The sequence below is a fragment of the Equus przewalskii genome, chromosome 9 (assembly GCF_037783145.1).
Source record: "Equus przewalskii isolate Varuska chromosome 9, EquPr2, whole genome shotgun sequence".
NCBI classification, from domain to species: domain Eukaryota; kingdom Metazoa; phylum Chordata; class Mammalia; order Perissodactyla; family Equidae; genus Equus; species Equus przewalskii.
This window is the reverse complement of record NC_091839.1, coordinates 54536952-54557999: the sequence shown is the minus strand read 5'-3', so window position 1 is coordinate 54557999 and position 21048 is coordinate 54536952. Positions and strand designations below refer to the sequence as shown.

Sequence of the window (21048 nt, the reverse complement as noted above, 5' to 3'; positions counted from 1 at the left end):
GGCAGGACTGTCACTGGGCCACAGGTGTGGTAGATAAATTAGTATGCACAAAACTGGATTCTCAACTTCCTCCAAAGCTGGCTCTTCTACATTGCTGTTTCTCTGACTGGGACCTCCTGTCGTCCAGGCTCCTGGGCTGACTTCTGAATTACGTCTTTGAGTCCTCCGTCTTCCTTTCCCGCATCCTACCAAGTCCTGTGGTTTGTTCCTTCAGACTGTCTTCTGGATCTCCTATTTCTTGTCGTTCTCGCTACCATCACCCCTGTATCATTTAAGTGGCAATTACACAAAAAAAGATTAATTCAGTAGCCCCTTGGTCTAACCCTATTTTTCCCCCTTTCAGTAAAGCCTTTTATTACTGAGAGAGCTTATAAAATATTGTTTAATCCCAGGCGTTTATTCATTGATTCATTTTATTTACTCCTTTGACAAATATCTCCTGACCTCCTCCTCAGGTTGTTCTAGACACTCTGTTTGACTAGGAAGGATTTCTCAAAGATTCCTGACCGTGGATCCCTGCCCTCAGGGAGTTCTCGTGCCAGTCCCCAACTCAAGACTGGATAAGCCTGAACGGTCTCTGAGGACAGAAGGAGTGACTTCCTGTTTGGCAACTGCCTTCAGTTGACTGAAATTTTGATGATTGGTTGCTGACTTGGTCTTTCTTCTGTTATTATTTTGTGATTAGTAAATAGATTTTTCTGTAACTTAGTTTGCTTCCCCAACATAATAGGTGCACAATAAATATTTTTTCAGTGAATGTGTTAATAAAAAGACGTGACTCCAAACTCCTCCATAGTTTCCACATTGTGGTCTCAAATAGTCCAATAATGTGGAGACCATATCCTTTAAATATTTGTTGAAATTTCCTTGGATACCTCTGATTCCTTCCAAGCAAAAAAGGATTAAGAATAATATAACATATGCCTATGTACCCTCCTTTTTCAAATTATAGCATTTTTGGGGCTGGCCCGGTGGCGTAGTGGTTAAGTTCTTGTGCTCCACTTTGGCAGCAGGTGTTTGCAGGTTTGGATCCTGGGCATGGACTGAACGCTGCTCATCAAGCCATGCTGTGGAGGTGTCCCACGTACAAAATAGAGGAAGATTGGCACAGATGTTAGCTCAGGGCCAATCTTCCTCACGAAAAAAGTTAACATTTCCTCCTGTTTGCTTCATATCTATTTAAACAATTTAGTTTGTAGTTTAATCAAATTCTGTGTGTAAAGAAAGAATAAAATTGTTCAAAGAAATGCTTGGTGTGAAAAAAGCACCAGTCACCTTTAGTCTCATAATTTCTTGCTTTCCACAGGTGAGTGCTTTCAAATATTTTGGTACTTACTTATTTGGCTTATAATACTATGTACTGATTTTTTAGTTTTGACTAATAGAAGATGAAGATATAGCTGTTTTTCATCCCATCCACCCCATCCATACAATATTTGAGACATAAGTACACAAAAAATCTGAAATCCAAATTTAACTGGGCGTCCTGTATTTTTATTTTCTAAATCTTGTAACCCTAACCCCTAACCACATGCATGGATACTTCCTGCCCCAAGCTTTGAATTAAATTACATATTTCATTTTGGCTCCATCACTTTTTAATGTTTACATTCTGAGGAGTATACAATACTAATCAAAGCTGAGCTACAGAGCACATAGAATATCATTCATTTTCTGTTCCATTTTTTGTTTGTTTCCTTGGATTGAAAATTGGTTTTACGTTTGCTGTGTAATTCTTGTCTCAATATATTCAATTAATTTTTAATTCTTGAAGAAATTTCTCCTGGAGTCTTCTGTTCTGCTCTAGTCTCAGGACATTGTTCCCTGGACCTGCTGCACGGCTGGCACACTGGGCTTCCTCTTTGTCCTTGGGACCCCTCCTGCTGCTCTCCTGCGATGCATCTTCTGTTTTGGGGGCCCCTTGTCTTCCTCTCTCTTATTTACTCTCTCATTTTTGTGGGAACTCTGTGAGAAAGATTGCCTGGAAGGTAGATGGATTGAGAATTTACACATGTGGAAATGAGTTCGTTCTACACTCACACCTGTTGTCCTTTAAGAATAGGATTCTATGCTGGGAATTATTTTGAAAGCATTGTTTTATGACTTTCTGGGAATGTTGCTGCTGAGAGCTAAACGTTGACTTGAAATATGCTTCTTTTTTGTCCCAGGTTTTCTGAAATTTTGCAACCACGTGTTTGCCCCTGCATGGATCTATGTTCAGTTGTTCTGGGCTCTTAGAGGATATCCAGCCTCCAGACAAATTTAGGGAAAAAAGTTCAAATTTAGTCAACGAACAAATAACATTCAGAACCAGTCTCCACCAGGAATGTCAACTTTTCTACTGTTACCTCAAAATTATCAAATTACATGTTTTTCTTACTATTTAACACCATGCAGAAGACTTTAAAAGTATGGTTCTGAAATCATTTCTATAAAAGCCCAAAATATTTTGGAACACAAGGTACAGTTTTTTCTTGCCACAGTACACATCACCTCTCATTTGAAATTTAAACCCAATTGAAATTTAAAATCTAAAGTTCTAAAAGTTAAATTAAAATGGTTGTTGCCTAGTAGCTTTTGTCAAAAGCAGAGAAAGACAGCCAACTACGAGTTATGACCACCTATATTTAAAATACCTGCATCAACACAATTTTCCTGTTTTCAAAGCTCTGAATTTGGTGAAATTTAATTTTGTGGAAAAGGAGGGCTGAAAGCTAGATAGATTTTTGGGTCCTCTGATGATCAGTGCGAACTTAGAAAACTACTTAACTTCATTGAGTGTTACCTCTTAAATGGTTTCTTTTAGGAATAGCAATTAAAATAACAATTTTCAAAGTGCCAGTGCCTGCCAACCAGTACACCCTCACTAAAAGCAGTTGGGGCCAATTCTTCCAGTTATGGGGGCTCACAAGAGGTGTGGCTGTGATGGAGAAGAGGCTTCCGGAAATGACAATATGGAAAGACTTGCAACAACTTGCTCTTTTTCTTCTGTGAGAAAAATCTGAAGAACTTCAGAGAAATAAAGTATACATCTTATAGCTGTCAAATATCTCATTATAATTTTTGGGTATAATGAATGTTTAAATATTAAAAAGAACAATTTGAGAAAATCAATCGTACATTATTTTTGAGAAAATTGCTTTAGCTGCACCAAGTTGATAAAAGAGAACATATTTTTTTCCTAAAGATTAATGGATTTTTAGATTATTTCTGAATAACATTTCCCAAAGAAAGTGAATAAAAATCTATTTTCTTAGTAATAGTACTTTTCATAGCGTTATAAATTAGAGAATAGTAATAGTTAATACCTTCGTGCATAATCTGTATTGTGAAAGTACTGTAATGATCAGTTTCAAATATATGATGCCTTTTTAAGGTATATCTTATGGTTTGCAAAGAAACAAAAAATTTCTCATTGCTGTATAGCTGAGCTTAACTGATAAATATCTAGCGACATAATATCTTGACTCTAATGGTATGGGAAAATTTTATTTAGGAAACATCTGTCAAAAGATATTTTTATTATCAAACAAGATTTTCCTTTTCAGCCTGAGACATTTTTTTTCCATCTTCCTTTTTCTTCTTCTCTCATAATTCTTGTAAATGTCTGTCGACATTTAACATTTGGTTAGGGAATTCATGATAGTCTATTTTTAATAAGATTATCAAAGGAAAATATAAAAAAATATGAATACTGATAAGCATCTGATTTTTTATTTGTGAGATAAAAATGAAAATGTACTGAGTTTGCCGTAGTAAAAAGCCACTGTTTTTTCTTGGGCAGATTTTGGTCTGCACCTTTCTTTTTTGAAACTGAGTTTAGAGGAGAGTTTAAATTTACTCTTATTTTTTAAGGGCATCTGACATTCCGAGCAGAATTGCTGTAGTAGCCCTGAGATTCTGTCACGTCACCAGACAGGAATATTTTCTATGCTACTAGTCCCCAGTGGATGCATTTCACCCACCTTAATGGGATATTTCTAAACATTACCATTTCAGCCAAAGTTATTTGATAGATTGCTATTATTTATTGATACTGTATAAGTCTTGCTGCCAACATAATCTTAATAAGTCATTACAAGTCCACTGGGTAAGCTATTTTTCCATTTCTTAAGCTATAGTGCCTGTGCTGTATGGATTTGGCATTTAATAAATCACTGGAGGGCTGCAAACACATTACATTCCTGTAGTCGAGACTGTCTAGACAAAAGTGCATGGAGAGATCTTTCCACTCTGAGTAGCGGGAAAGCATTTGTTTGCCACAAATTGGTTCTGAATCAATTGCTCAGAAACTTGGCACATCCAGCCTTCCTGGGATGCAGGAGGAGGAGAGACGAAGTGCTGCAGGGGGTGCCTGTCTGACTTCTGGTTTAATTGAATAACTGAGAAGCGATGCCTAAGAAACACCAGTCCTGTGGGAAAATGGCCTAGAATTTTACCCTTTTCAGATTCAAGAGTGATTATACCAGTCTTTCTGTTATATGACCTTCGTTTACAAAATGCATGAAAGCTTTCTTAAAACAACTAAGCAAGTGATACTACTAAGGGTGTGCAGCAAGAAAAAAAACAGGAAGGAGAGAAGATTTCTTTCCTGATAGACATAGTATGTATGTGGGTGTATGTTTATCTGTTTCCTCTGTGAAGCTTTAGTGAGAGAGAGACAGAGAGAGAGCGAGAAAGAGAGAGACAGAGAGATTTTCCTTAGTGAGAGTTAATGATCTGGGATTGCGTCAGGGCTGTTTTGCCCTTTCAACTAGACCACTAGTAGACCTCTTAACTATTGCTGTTCTTGGAATTCAAAAGAGAACAGGCGAATTTCTAAGTAATATGAGGTTCAGTGTATCCCTTGGACCAACCAGGCTCTTCTCTTGCCGCTGCTTCTTCTTTATCAGTTCTTTTTGCCTCACTGCTCTTTTCTGCTGGTTGTGTAGCACCTAAAATGTTTTGTTTAGAATATTCTCCTTGATTGATTTCCTTATATTTAAGGTGTTTTTGGCCAGTAAAAGAATTATGAAAGTAACTCTAGGATCATTCAGGTTTTCATAATGCCAATAACACAGAATTTCTTTTCAGAAGCATTTGGCTTATGTAGCTTAGGCATACGTTACCGTAACATTGGGCCCCTTAAATGGATTTGAAACTGTTTGGTTCCATTTGTACGTGCAAAAAAAGAGAATGTTCTCCATGAATGTCCACTATTTGAGAAGTGTCCACTCTAAGGAGACCTGTAATGTGCACAGGTTCAGCTGTATAAAAGTTCATTTGACTGTTTTATGTATGAACCTAAATTATCCACTTGCTGTGAATGCTACTCAAATTCTGTCTTCATTTCTGCTTTTCATTTCAAGATGTTTGGATGTTGAAGAAATTGCTCAACAAATAAATAAATGAACTCATTTGGAAGGGTACAATTGGGTAGCAAAGATACTCATATTTAAGTCCCAAGTTACCTGAGGGCAGAATGAGCATCTCCCATTATGACAATTATAGGTACTTCTTCAGATTTAGGCAAAAGCAGAAGTCAGCGGTTTTATATCCTGCATAGAATAAAGTTTTTCAATAGAAATGATAGAATTCCTCCAAACTTATCTAAGCAGACTTAAATTCCAGGGTTTCTTGAAATGATTACGTATAGCAACTCTTGGGGTGATGTCCTTTAGGTCTTTGACTTTAAAACACTATTCAATCCAAACTCATAAACGCTCACATTATTTTCTAGCAATGTGATTGAGCTCGTAGTTGGGCGCCCTTATGAACATGGTCTGATGGAACCATGACTGCCTGTTGGAGTGTTTGTGTTCATAGAGTCAGCATCATCTGGAGACAGATTGGATGATTACAGAGTTGGAGAGGGAGGGCAGGTATCCAGAAGGCTCTGCTTGTATTCACGGTTCTACCTGACACACCTTTTCCCAAAATGTTTCTCTTGGATAAGGGTTCTAGACCTTCTTCTCGGAGGAAGTTTGTCAGCCTTCATTTCTGTCATACATACAGAGTTGGGCCAGGAAGATCTCTGAGACTTTGGAAAGGGGAATGGGGAAAAGAGAAAAGGATTTTTGAAAGCATTAATTGGGGATGGAGAAAGCAAACTGAAGAAGTAAAAGTCTTAGGGGGAAATTTCTCTAACTCTGTAGCATTACCTATGACTAGTTATTCTTACTTAAAACATTTCTTCACTGTCCTATTTTTCTGTTTAGAACCTAAGTTCTCCAAAGACAGAGACTTAGTATTTAAGTCCATATGTCCAAGAAGGAAATATTGGGTTTTTTCCTCTATAATTAATAGTAAAAATCAACATCTTCACCACTAATATCACTAGAGTAAAAATTCCATAAATTAATTTTTCCTTCAGTCAAGAGGAGAAAACATTGAAAAACATCCTATAACAAGAAAATATTTTGTTTAGATATAAAATTTAAGAATCTTTTTGGAAAACATTCCTTTTTTCTCTTTTCCATATGTTTTGAGCATATGGATGCCTGGAATAACTTCAACGTAGGGGCCTTTCTAAAAAGGCAGAAAAATCAAATAATTCTTAGGGATGATTGGCAAATCTCAAGAGTGCTAATTTAGAAAAATGCTAATCAATAAGGATGCTTCTCTGAGTTTGGAATGCTTATCTAAATCTTCTTTCAGCTGCCAGCTGAACCTGTGAACACTTTGTCCAAACTCTGTTGGCGGATATCTCCCCTCTTCCTTTGTCCAGATGTACCAGTGCTGAGAACATTTGAGGTAAGATTCAGTATCTGGTGAATGTGGATCATGTGTAGATAGTCAATTTGGAAAAATGAGGGCCCCTCATAACCTAATCATTTGCAGACCTCAGAGAACTTTATCAAAATTAACTTTCCTAAAAGAGACATTGTATGAGGTAGGTGCTGATAATCACGAAACTACGTCTCAGAAAAAGGATTCTGAACTTCTTGAGTATAATAATAATATGATAATAATGGCTGACATTTTTATATTACTGCTTTGATAGATATTAACTCATTTAATCCTCAGGACACTCAATGAGATTACTTATGGATATTATCCCTATTTTGTAGAGGAGACCCAGACAAGGTGATTTGCCCAAAGTTACACATAATTGTTCAGAGTCAAATTTCTAACCCACTCAGTCTGGTTCTAAAGTCTGTATGTAACCATGATGCTGTGTTGCTATAATCTACCCAAAAAGACAGTAGATCAAATGAAGTGGGCCATAGAAAGTGTACGGTAAGGGGCATCTCTGAGTAATGAAGCAAAGAGAGGCTTTAAGGTATCTGGACCTGGGGCTGGTAAGTGAACACCCTCAGGGACCAAGGTGGCCACACCTCATTTCTCCTTCTGTCTCTCTAATGGTCTCATATCTGCATCTCTTCCTACATCTGCTTCACTTGCCAGCTTTTCTCTGTGTTGCATATGGACTAAAATGGTCACCTCTACCCAAACTCTACACCAGAATTCAAGAACTCACCACTGTCTGAGCTTTGCCTCTGGGCCTATTCCTGGTCCAGTCATCTGAAGGGAAGATGGAAGATATGAACATCAGGGAGGATGCAGTTCTTAGAGAATGTACCTTACTAGGGAGGCAACAAGATGTCTGCTACAGAGGGGCATGTCCGAACTTTCCAAGACAGCAATCTTTCCATAAGACTCCGCTGCTTAAGTATTGTGGACAGTAGTATTACTATTTGTCAGTAGTTGCATTTCTATTCCTCACAACTGTTTCTACAGGAGGATTATACATCCCTGCCCTATTGAACTCAGTTAGAGTCATGTGACTTGCTTTGGCCAACAAAATGTCAGTAGAAGTGTCATGTGTCACTTCTGAGCAGAAGAGTTAAGAGCCAGCCTGGGGTTCTCCATGCCTCTCCTCCCTTTGCCATCATGCTTGATTGGCAAAGTCCCAGACAGAAGGAGTAAAGACATGATGGAACACAGCTGCTTGTACCCGCAGGACAGGTAGAGGAAGAAAGAAACTTTTGCTATTTCAAGCCACTGAGATTTTAGAGTAGTTTGTTTTCACACTTTATCCTGACTGAAACTAATATATCACAACCTAAATCATATAAGCAGCAGGCAGAAATGGGGAAAAAAATACACTCTTACTTGATAACCCCATTTAAGTAGAGCTTTTAGTGACCATGTGGATTTCTAATTACACCACATTGGAACGTGTAGTTGGTAGCTACTCCCATGCCCTACAGTCCAGTCTTAGGCAAAATGAGGAAGCCGGCAAAATGGTTGTTTAGTTCCTGTTTGTCCCCCTTCCCCTACCTCTGCTCTCGTTGCACAGGGACATGTATCTTTGAGCGGGCATATCCAGACTGCCCTTGGCCCTGGACCTCCCCTTTCCTTGCTCTCATACCATCTCAAGCTCACTTCTCCACCCTTCTCCTCTTATAAAATATCTTCTCTCAGGCTGAGATTCTACATATTATTAGAGTGTTAGGGTTCTCCAGAGAAGCAGAACCAAATAGATGTAAGTATAGGGGAAATTTGTCTAATAACTGGCTCATGTGGTTATGGAGGCTGAGAAGTCCCACAATCTGCCATCTGCAAGCTGGAGAACCAGAAGCCAGTCGTATAATTCAATTTAAGGCCAAAGGCCTGAGAACCAGGGGCTCCAGTGTCCAAGGGCAGGAAAAGATGGACATCCCAACTCCAGAAGAGAGAGAGAGAATTCACTCTTCCTTCACCTCTTTTGCTCCATTTGGGCCGCCAATGGATTGGAGGATGCCCACCGGCATTGGTGAGGATGGATCTACTTTACTCAGTCTATTGAATCAAATGCTAATTTCTTCCAGAAACACCTTCACAGACACATCCAGGAACAATGTTTTACCAGCTATCTGAGCCTCCCTTAGCCCAGTCAAGTTGACACATAAAATCAGCCATCATAATAAGGCAATAGTTTACTCATATTTGATTATAACACTGTCCAATAGAAATATAATGCATGCCACATTATGTAATTAAAGATTTTTTTGTGTTTAAAAAGGCCATACTCAAAGAGTAAAAAGAAATAAGTGAAATGAATTTTAATGTATTTTATTAAACCCAATATATCCAAAATATGATTTCTATGTTATCAATATAAATATTATTAATGAGATTTTTCTTGTACTAAGTGTTTTTTACACTTATAGGACATCTCAATTTGGGCCAGCCCCATTTTAAGTACTTAATAACCGTATGTGCCAGTGGCCACCGTATTGGACAGCACAGCCCTTTAACATCCGATCCATTCATAGGCAGTTACCAGGATGCCATTCTTCTTATCCTTCCAGGGAATATATGATTGTCTGTAGCAGTGTCCTGGAGATAATGCATGTGCTACTGTTGTTGAACCAAAAGAAGTGACTCCTGGTGAGGACTTTCTGGCAGACAGGATCCAGAGAAGGGTTTCCGCTGTAGCTATATATCTACTGAGCATCTGGCAGGGTGGTTTTCTAGATCTTCCTGAGGGTGGGCCTTGCCTTCTCCCCCTTCTGGTCTAGTACTGTGACCCAAGTTCCTCTTGGTAAATTAGAAACAGACTGTCATGCTTTCCTCTGGTGCCTGGCATATGGATTTCTAGGCTTTGGGTATTGTTGGAGCTATAATTTTATAAACAGTTCAATTGATTCTTGATCCTGCCTGTTCAACCAAAACCTAGATGACAGGGCGGTACAGGTCCTGGAGGGAGATGGTTTCACAGGGGTAGAGAAATTATAGCTCAGGTTTGCAGGGAAAGTAGATGGGAGAGTTCCATTTGTACCCTCTCCCCTTTCTCTAACCTCCATCTCTTCAGTTTGGAAGGTGTCTTTTGTTGCACTCTAGTACAGTGAAAGGGGAAGGACAATTAATAGTAATAACCTTCAGACGGAAAAAAATCCAAGGCAGAAAGTGAGACATATCATGAAAAAGAAAACAAAACAATGCTTAAAATAATTCTCTAATGGCTGCTCCAAAGCAAATTTAAATCTTTATGCAAAGGAGTAATTTAAATGATTCACAGTAAAAGTTGAGCAAATTTATCCAATCGTCAGTCAGTATGCCAAATGATGGTGTTAGAAGAATTGCATATCAATGGGGAAAATCAAGTTATTTCACATAGGAACTGGGTTGTTATCCAAATTAAATAACCAAAATGAGAAAAAGTTATGTCCTCCACAGCCATAAATCAACAATAGTGAGCTCTACTGCATTTTTAATTGGCAGCATCTTTGCCTTCATGCACCCAAATATGGATTCAGGAAGTGTCTCTTTAGCTGCCTTTTTATAATGCTTATCATTATAAAACTGTAGAACCAAGGAAGGTAAAAGTGGGACCACAAGAGACAAAAGCTCTTGTTAGGATTGTAAATTACGTGCTTTAATGTCTTAAATCATTAAAAACATTCAATTTCTATGTGGTTTTAAAGCCAGTTTTTAGAGTCAACTATCTACCAATTAGTGCAAAAATAAATGGGGCTGTTATGAGAATTAGTCTTCAGCTTTGAAGATTTGTTTCAAATGTCAAGCATTTGTCCTCATGAAGACTGGAATTAGTGAATGTTTCCTAGCAGAAACAGAAATTTCAGAATATGAGAAAAATCACATGATCTTCTTTTTTAAAGGCAGTTAGTATGAGATAAAGAGAGTTAGAACCACTTAATATTTCAATATTTGCTTTGAAAATTGGATGAAATCCATACCATTGATAAAACAATTCTTCCCTAGAAGCTAATTGGCTAGTGCCCTGCAGAAGCTAAGGTGCTTCCTTACAGTAAACAGGGAGCTAAAACCCCAATAATCCAGGGCATGCATGTTGGTGGTGTAAAGTAAGGGTTTACACTGCTGCCTGAGGCACGGAGCTGCAGCCGTGTTCCCCTGCGCACATGCCGAGGTGGCCAGAGGAGGCCTTATGTTTGAGGAAAGAGGTAACTGGAGCTGGAAAATTCCTATATTCACCTGACTCCTCAACCTGAGCTTGCAAACACTAACCATTTCAAATTAGCAGAAAGTGAAATGAGGTATTTTCCTGCAGTGTGCATGAATGCAAACCCTTAGCGAGCCAAGCAGGAGATTTAAATTAGAGAAGGTGGGTGAAGATAAGGCCCGAGAAGAAGGGATGGGCTACCTGGAGAGTCTGTGCCTGCCTAAGGGGCATCCACTGCTCAGGCAGAGCTGATCACGGCCCTGCAGGAATTTTTGAGAGATATCAGAATTCCAAATGTTTACGTGAAATTGCCTTATTTTTAAATATTGGTGAAAAATTCAAATTAAAAAACCGAACAAAATGAAATAAACACCTCTGTGTGTGTGTCAAACAAAAGCAACATATGAGGCAGGTGCAACCAGCTGGGCTTTGAATTGCAATCTTTGTTTTACTGCTTTAAAAAATCGCTATACTTAAAGAGAAAGAAAAGCTCCCTGATCACAATTTTCTTTGTGAAAAGAGTTTGGTGTCTTAAAGTAGGCCTTAATTACTCATCTGTTCTTATTTTATATAAGCCCTGTTCTGGGTCCATTTTACTCTGGATTGAGTATTTTCTGAGCTGTGAAATACTCTCAGAATCTTTAGTCATTTAAGTTCTGCCCTGAATGTAGATTTTATCGTAAAGCTATCTTTAATTCCTTTCCCCTTAAGCCATCTCCCACGTATTCTTTAAAGCTCATCAATATAAATGTTTGTGTCTGTCTGATTTGTTTCTCATGTTTAGAAGGGGAAAAAAGAGATTGATTACAAGGATCATAAAAGTAATGATGCATTTAATGAAAGCATGTATTTTATAGATAAAATAAACTTTAAAAAATAACTTGAAGCTAGTACCCAAATTCATGGGATGAAATGACCTTCAGAAATTAATTTCTTTATATTCAGGTCATTTGAGCCTTTTGCCTGTTTTTATTTTTAATTTGATTTCTTACTTTGGTTTTGATGACTTTATCCTAGTTATTCTGGATCCTCTATAAAACTTTAAAAAATTCTGATGAGTCTTATAAAATTCCAAGTTTTACCATAGTTTTGATGTTTTTAATTGTGTGTAATTCAAATGACTGATTCCTATGAATAATTGCTTCAATACTTCCTTCATTTAAAATATATTTATTGAGTACCCAATAGAGGCTGGACTGTTTTCCTGGCACCAAATTTTCTGCTTTCATGTAGGTTACATTTTAGTGGTGGAAAGCAAATAATAAGTAAAGAGAATCAGTTTTAGCTGGAATCCAGCCTGGAAAATGGAAAGAAGTCTAACACTTTCCAATACAGGGAATTTAACAGGATGTGGAGGAAACCCAAAATTAGCAACAGTAAGAAGCTGTTACCACTCTAGGCCTGGAAGGACAATGTGAGGATGTAGGGTTTCCACAGCTTGAAGCTGAGGACCTCCGGAGGGCTGCCCTCCAGTCTTTTCTAGTGCTTGCCCTTGACCAATCCTATCCTGAAGCCAAAGGGCAAGACAGCCCCAAAATATTGGAGGCTGTGAGATTATCCAGGTGAGAGATGGTAACTTTGACTAGAGATTTAGGATATAGTTTGTGAATAGAACGATCAGGACTTACTAATTTATTAGATATGGAGTGCAAGGGAGAGAGAAGTCAAAGTCAAAGTCAACCCTTAGGTTTGGAGCCTGAGTATTTATTTGGGTGGATGGAGTTGCCATTCAATGAGATGGGAAAGGCTGGTGGAGAGGAGGCATGGGGCGGAAAACCAAGAGTTCTCTTTCAGACATGTTAAATTTGAGATGCTCTTTAGACTCTCAAGTGGGGGTGCTGAATATATGAGTTTTGAGCTCATGAGAGAGATCAGAGCAATCAACATATGGAGGTTGTTTCTCAGCCATGGAAGTGAGGTTGATCACCTGAGGAGAAAGAATAAAGGAAGGCTGAGGACCAAACTTCAGGTTAATTCAATGATTAGAAGTCAAAGGAGGAGGAGGGGCTGGCAAAGGAGATTGAGAAGGAGGTGGGGTAAGGTAGGAGGTAAACATGGGATAGCTTTGCTGTAGAAGTCCAGGGAAGAAAGTGTTCCGAGGAGGCTGGAGCATTCGACAATGTCAAATGCCACTGAGAGCTTAATTAAAATGAGGACAGAGAATTGATTACTGGATTTGGCCAGGGAAGGGTCTTTCTGATCATTATAATTATAAATCATCTGATTTAATGGAGTGGTGACAGAGGAAGTCCAATTGGAATGAGTTGAGGAGAGAAGGTGAAAAAATAGAAGTAGTGGTTTGAACAACCGTAGCGTGGAGTTTTGCAGTGAAAAGGTGTGTTTTGGCTTAGAGTGGCCTTTGACATCTTACCTACTCACTGAAAGCTAGAAGGCAATGGGAGAATGCCACCAAAATTACAAGGAAAAATGATTTCCAACCTTGAATGCTATGTGGAAGCGAACTATCCATTATTTGTGAGGGTAGAATGAAGAAGATATTCTCATGTGTACCAGCATTCCGAAACTGTGCCTCTGAGGCACCCTGTCTCAGAAAGCTACTGGAGGATGTTCTTCACCAAAATGAGAGCATACAGCCAAAAAGAAGACATGAGATCCGGAAAACTGTGGAAAAGCATGGAAATATGCCAAGGAAAGTCTTAGGACAGCTGTACAGCAGTCCTTGAGAGTAACCACAGCCTACTGGAGCAGGAAGATGGAGGAGTCCAGGAAGGTAATATTTGAGTAGAGGGTGAGAGAGAAGGATAGAATGGGTATGCAATCTAATATGAAAGACCAAATGAACTATACAAAGAACCATATGGAAAACAAATAAGCAGCATTTTCACAGATAAGCTGGAATATTTGGGAAGGATTAGAGAGAGAGACATTGAAAACTAAGTAAATGAAAAACAAGGCAATTTTATGGTTTAGAAAGAACACAAAGTTGTACAAGAAAGGAAATATAATAACAATACATCTATCTAAGAATGTTCAGCAATGAACACTGATGACTGACTTAACAAAATGTTATGAAATGACTATGCTGGGAAAATTTGGAAAGGAAAATGTTATAGTGGGGTAAAGGGCTCAATCCTCATTTACCACAAAAGGAATTACTGGATGTTCTCTAAAATTGGTAAACCAGGACACAGTTTAACGTTATTATTTAGAAATAGGGAGGTCAGTATTATAATGTGACCTGGAGAATTGAAAATTTCTGCCCTGTGGTGTGAGACCAGGCAGTGGGGCAGCAAGGGCAGGACTGTCTTTTGTTTTAAGCCTTTACCATTGGTGTGTGTTACTTCTTTTTAAGAAAAATAATATTTCTTACCTCTCTCCTTAAATGTCTTTTAAAAATGTCAGGAAGTATCCTAAAGAGATATAATTGATAGAATATTTGGTTGATACTTCTCTTATGACACATTATATTTTTACCTCATTTAACTGTCTTATTTTTGTTTTATTTTCTCTATGAGGCTAGAAGTTCTCATACTTTTGTTTTACTGAATTGTCACAACAGTGGAAAATATCTCTTTTATAATATTAGGTCGTTTAAAATGGAGACTCTTAGCTGTTTCATCTCTGTGGCACCTAGTAGGCACACAAATTTTTTTTGGTTAAATGTGGTTGAATAATAAATTATTTTAAGTTGGTTTTAGGATGTAGAGGAAAAACTTCCCTTTTAATTAGATGCCCTAATTTTCGCTAAACAAGGAGATGGACAACGAGCTTTAGACTCTTCAGCTCTTTCTTTCTTAGTCTTGTCTGAGATGAAGGCATCTGAACAAACTCTTTCAATTGATTTAGTGGTCAGGGTGCATTTGGTAGCTAAACTTCCTCGGGCCCATGAAAGTTCGCGGCAAGTCGTATGATGATTGTTTTATAGTGGAAGAGGATGATTGATGGTACCTGCCCTCCACTTCTCCAGGAAAAGGTGATATTTGTCATGCTTTGTATTGTCAGACCCTAGGACTTTAATGACAAATTTGTTTGAGCGCCTGAACAGATCTAATGCTCCTTCCTGAAGGCTGTTTGGTGCTGTTGGCAGGGACGTTCATAGCTGTCCATTAGGACACGATGTGTCAGGCTAAATCATATTCATTCTGTGCTGGCAATCTCTGGGCAGACCCTTGTCATTTGGTAAAGAGTTGTACCCTTGGGAGCTGCATATTTATTCATTCACTATATAAACATTTGAGTACTTTCTATATGCTTGGCACTGTGTTAGGTGCTAGAGTTATGGAGTAGGAAGCAAAAGATGTTCATATCTATTAAAGAGAGACAAATAAACCATGTAGAGGAAGCACTAGAAGTATCACAAAGGATGCTTGATGAATGTCATTTTTATCCCAACACAATAAATCTCTTATAGTAGAATTTCAGGCTTTAGGTGCCTCATAACTAGGTGGGAAAGAGATTTCTCCTAAGGAGGGCTGCAAATCACACCTCTATTTCTGTTTCCTTTTACCTAAAGTGAATTGATATTTTAATCAACAATTCAAAGTACCTGAACTTCAAGAAAAGTCCAGGAATGTGGATCTTGAGAATTCTCTTCAGTGGCTTCATGCTAAATGTCATTCCATCAGAACAGATTCAATTCTAATACTTGGTCAAGTGAGAGCTGTAGAAACCTCCACATCTGTGCTGTAATATGTTAGCTCTGCATAGAAATGCCTCACAGAATCAAAACTGAACATTAAGTCTTTGACTTTTATCAAAGACGGGCATGAAAAACACTTAGAAGCCTTTGGGTCTTTTGTAAATCTGTATTTGAGGTCTAAGAATTAACAGTTTCTTTTTTCTTCCCTAAAAATTTCAAGTGACAAATTTTTGTTCAGATTCCCATTTAGCAGAACAGTACTTGGTCCCCAGTAGGTACCAAATAAGTACTTGTTGAATGAGTGAGTGAATCTACTAATATATATTGAGTCTACTTTGTGCCAGAGTTTGTGCTAGGGAATTGACCCGTAATCTTATTGATTCTTCTGACAGCAAACTTGTGTGTTTTAAAAGCTAATAAAATAAAAGCTCTGAAAGTCATTATGCTTCCTTTTTTCACCTTTCTGCAAAAGAAATAATTGTTTCCCTGTTTGGTTCCCAGGCACAACTACATACGATCTTCCAACATCTTCCTTCTTTCCTCCTCCACTACACACGTGCGCATGTATGTGCGTGCCTGTGCACACACACACACACACACACACACACACACACACACACACGGCTTTTCTTATTGGGCCTCATGTCCCTTTTGGAAATATGTGGAGTATAAGTAACAAAGGACTGGAGAGATTCAAGTTGTACATTGCTGCCATGTATCTATAATTCTGCTCTATTGTGATAAGGGATTGCTTTAGGAATAACTTTTCAGCCTTTTAAAGCATGTATCTTCAAGAAGTTTCATTGAAACATAGAAATAGCTCTGAAACCAATACTAATTTGCTCTTTTTTTTTTAATATGAAGGAAATGCTATTATTAGCCGTGAGTGGTGTATATGTTATTTTATTTCAACAATAAAAATGGCATCATACGTTCCATTAGGTTGTATTTCTCAACCAATATTTAATTGTTTTATCCTGCCCATATCATAAACAGAAGCAATTAGGGTGATCATGAAATATGAAGATATATTAAGTATAGCAATATCCGGTAGTATTCCAAATTAAACTCCAGCAATTAAATCTTTTTTCCCCCTCCATATTCAAGTCTACCGAGCCTGGAAGCTGGGTTTTCATGTGCATAGAAGCTTTATAATATTCTTTTCCCTTCTTGGCTGAACTCCTTTTCTTCTAATAGATTGTTTTGTTTATCCAAATTGAGTTGCCTCAGTTCTAAAATTCTTTAAGTACTTAAGTTGAGCAGATGGCTTCTTAAATACTAGACTGGTAAATTTCACTGTACCTGCAAAAAGATAAATCTGCCATAAGTCAGGAATGGTGGAACATTTCAGATTGGAAATATTTTGGATCCTGAGGTGCTTTTCTGAACAACTTGGTTTTCTAACTGAGAAGACCCTTTCATCATCTGAAAGTAAATGTTGGTCCCAACATATCTTAATAAGCCTCCAGTGAATCTACAAGCGATGTTTTACAATGCAAAGTAGAAAAATAGAAACAGAAGATTTTAAAGCATTTTTTTCCCCCACAATCTGTAAGACAGATAGTTTTAGGGAACCACAAATGTAGATTAGTAGTCTTCTCAGAATTTAGGATTTGGGATTTGGAGGCAGCCTCAAATACTTTGGTCTTTATCTTCAATCACATTATGTGACAAGTTCAAAAATGCAAGCAATATTATTTGTCTTGAAAAATACTGCCCTACATATTGGGAGTACAGGCAGGTAGAAGGGGATTTCAGATAAAAGGGTAGCCCCTTTCTCCTGGGAATTGATTTTGAAATTTGAAGTTCACAGATGAAAGCTTATGCCACAAAAAACTACTTAAGGTCTCCAAATAAAAGCAATTTTCCAGGTTAAATCAGCCAATAAGGAAGACCTTCAAGAAAGTTTATCTTTGTCCAATCTATCACCTGGGAATATCAAGATAACTGCTTTTTGCTTATTTTATTGGGTTCAAGCAACCATGTGAAAAGCTGTGTAATCACCAAGTAAATATTGACATGTAATTATAGAGTAAATATTATGTTATGACACAATAAGTAGCAGATAGTTATTTCTGCCTCCTGAACTACTATCTTCTGGTCATGTCCTAACATTGAAAATTAAATGGTGATTACATTTCTAATATCTTTCAATATTCTTTCCAAATAGTCTGCCTGTTAGTGGAGTTATATAGTTGGTAATGTTTTCTAAATTACTGTTATTTTATGTGTCAGCATAATTTGGTGCTCTATGCAATATTTTACAAGGATAACCGAAATAATACTCTTTATAATGTTTTATAATTTTGAAAGGACTTTCACACATACCTCCTATCACTAGGCAAAAAATAGATTATTCTTCCAGACTGAAAAACCCTAATTCCAGAAATAGTACCAGAGTTGTTTAAGTTCATGCAGTTGAACTTGCCAGATGGGGGTTGATGCATAATCTTCCAATTCTTTGGCCAGTGCGATTTGCACTTATTCACGTCCCATCTGCAACGAACGTGTGTAGATTAACTACTGTGTGCCAGGCATCGCGCTAGGAGGCTGAGGATGTGCTACAGCTAGAAACACAGTGTGGTTTGTGGGCTGGAGGAGAGGGCAGGGGAATTGACGGGTTAGTCCTAAGCCTATTGGAGAGATCAGGAGTCCAGGGCAAAGCACCTGGAGTAGAATGGAATGCAGTCTGTGAGGAATAGTTCATAAGATGGTTTATGTACATTTGTCATTGTTATTGGCCCTTATCAGTTGGTTTATCAACTATAAAAGGGCACCCTTAGCCAAATAAGGGCTTATTTACCTTATGCAGTAAGAAGCTTGGAAGCCTGGAGTGCAAGGCGGCATAGAACCTCAACAATGCAATCAAGGAGCCAGTGTCCTTCTCACTTTCGGTTATTCCATCTTTTGTAATGCTTGAGAAAGCTGTGGGGCCACAGACCTGTCTATTGCTAAGACCTGCCCTTCCCAGCCATCGCTTATAATACTTACAGTTCAAGGTGTGGTAGACTTGGCTTTTTCCAACATGCGGGACTCGGCACTGTGAGACTCAATGAAACTTGATTGCAGGCTTCAGGCAGAAAGCCCCTCCTTGAGCAAAGTGGTATTTCCTTCCATCTCTGTTTGCAGACCAGTAGCTCTGCTCTGGTTCATTGCTCTCTTTTAGGACGTGGCTGAAAATAGCAAGGAGTCAGTAGATGACAACTTTATGGAGAATTTCCCTCCGTGTCTTCTAACACTACCTTGGGTGCTGCCTGCTCTGCATTCTGCATCCAGCAGGTGACTAGTGTGAGCAGATGTCTCACCAGTGCATTTAAAAGTCAGCCGCTTCTCAGTCCTCAGTGAGCTAAGTTCATAATTCTCACTTCCCGGTACCAGATTCTGGGTTATTCAGAATTGCAATGGCTGTGAATGACATACATGTGACCAATGCTCTACAGAGGTGGCTCAGACATGAAACCTGAGCTCCACCAATCAGATCCACACACCCAAGACAGGAAACTGAACATTAGTGGTATGAAGAGATGAGGATGGTGCAGACTCCGTTCTGGTAAGGGTGGTGGTGGCAGTAGTAGCAGTAGTGGAGTGGTTTGTGCCCATTTCCCAGAGACATCAGGCAGAAGCCACAGTTCTTGCAAGTAGCATCCAGGGCCCAGCATTTTGGTGTCTGTGATGCGAGCTGTTGTTACTGCACCCTGAGGTGGTGGCAGTCACATTGTGCTAAAAGGTGCTACAGCACAGTTTGGGGAACTGTTCCTCATTCTCTGGTCTCATGCATTGGCTTTTCTGGGCATTCTATGAGATACTCAGCATCACTGAATGAACTCTGATTCTACTTAAATTAATCAGGGGTAATTCAGCTGTTTGCAATTTAGCATTCTGGGGAAAAGGTTAATATAGCTTAGTGGCCGCTAGAATGTAAGGGGACCAAGGATAGGGAAGAGTAAAACATGATTCTTATTCTAAGACCAGGTAACTAGAAACACGATAGCATCATTAAATTAAGTTCTGATAGGGAGTAACATGGGGCAGAAGTTGTGAAGTTGAGTGTGACGTGTTGTGGGACATCGCAGTGGAAAAATCTAGCAGATTGGTGGTGACAGGAGTAAGAAGATTGTGAGAGAAGTTAGAGCTAAGTATATCAGAGATCTGAGCTATAGCCAACCCAAAAAGTTTGGGCTGGGTTGAAAGGTTGGTGAGAATGATAAAGTGAACTTAGTTTAAATGGTTTCTGCTTCGATTTTTGGGGAAGCAGCAAATGTGCAAAGGATATATGAGATAAGGATATAAGTGAATGAGTGCACTCAGGTCCCAGATGTCTCATTTCCTTTCGGAGGTGAGTCCACAATTCAGTGTTCAATCGAGTCCTCATGGAAAGAGAAATCTTCTAGGTCAGAGAAGGCCAGAGCACTGTACTTACTGTTTTTATACTGTTAGGCTGGTAGAGGTGTCCGTTAGTGTGCTAGGGTCTACCCACCACCAGATAAAGCAATCCTGGCTGTGCCACAGTGATGTACTTTCCTGTCCTGTTTCCTAATGCATCTTTGGGGCTACAGCAGACCTGGCCCTGGTCCATCAGAGGAGTCTCAGAATTTTGTTCAGCTGAAGTAAACAGATATCCTGACACTACAAGATAAGACTGCGGTAATCAGCTTAGGACCTTGTTGAGGCATTAAATGTCGATTGATGATGAAGAGCACAAGAGCCAGAGCAAACAGCATCTCTATTAAGCTGGCAGGGTCTGTAAGTCTTGGACAGCAGAAAAGAGATAGTTGTAGTGACCTCAGGGCTTAATTGTTGGGGATTATAGTTTTTCACTTTGATTTACTAGTGGTATATCTAGCAGCATTGCTAGAATTTGGTAAAAGAGAGAAATTCTGCAGCTAAATATCATGCCAGGTGTAAAATACGAAGGAGGACAGCTAAGAGCATATTCTCAGTTGTCCCATTGGGAGATGTGGTCCACATACACATGGCAACATTTTTGGGTGAAATGTCTAGAGTCAGTCGAGTGAAGCTGCATCCCTGCATATTCTAATGATATTTGTATGCTTTCCAGAGATATTTCTTGATTTAATCCCTGGAAAATTGCTCGCATCTTTCAGATCAGCAGAACAAATCTGAATTAGGTTTCACATTTTGACAACGGGTATGGAAGAGCTTGACTAACTCTTTAGGGTCTGGGTTCAGAGCCAGACTGCATTTCCCAGACTCCTTTGCAGTTAGAGGTGGCCATGGATGCAAGTGATGTGGGCTATTTCCAGTCCTCACCCAGGGGACCTCTCATGTATGCACCTCTGTGCTTGTGGAAAGATCCTGGTCCCTAAGTCACTACACGGAGAAAAGCTGCTCACTGACCAGGAACATCTGTATTGGACTGTGGGTAAGAAAGTAACTTCTCTTGCATTGAGCTGCTGCGATGTTTGGGTTTATGTGTTACCCTGACTATTGTGGACTGTTATAAAAATATCGACAATTTAAGGCTTTGTTTGTATTTACCTTGACTCTGTGAAGTTCAACCTGTGTTTAGCAAATTACGGAGCTCTAGTGACACCTCTAA

At 38.8% G+C, this 21048-nt stretch overlaps 1 long non-coding RNA gene across 3 annotated transcripts in view; it reads left to right on the top strand.

Annotated features, from left to right (window-relative positions):
* Window positions 1–21048, top strand: part of LOC139073358 (uncharacterized) — a 201748-nt gene that overhangs the window by 59478 nt on the left and 121222 nt on the right. Inside the window, exon 2 of one of the 3 annotated variants that reach the window (XR_011522011.1) lies at window positions 6637–6732. The exons of the other annotated variants lie outside the window; for them this stretch is intronic. This is a non-coding gene — a long non-coding RNA (uncharacterized lncRNA). The remainder of the gene's footprint in view (window positions 1–6636; window positions 6733–21048) is intronic. 3 annotated transcript variants of the gene reach the window in all.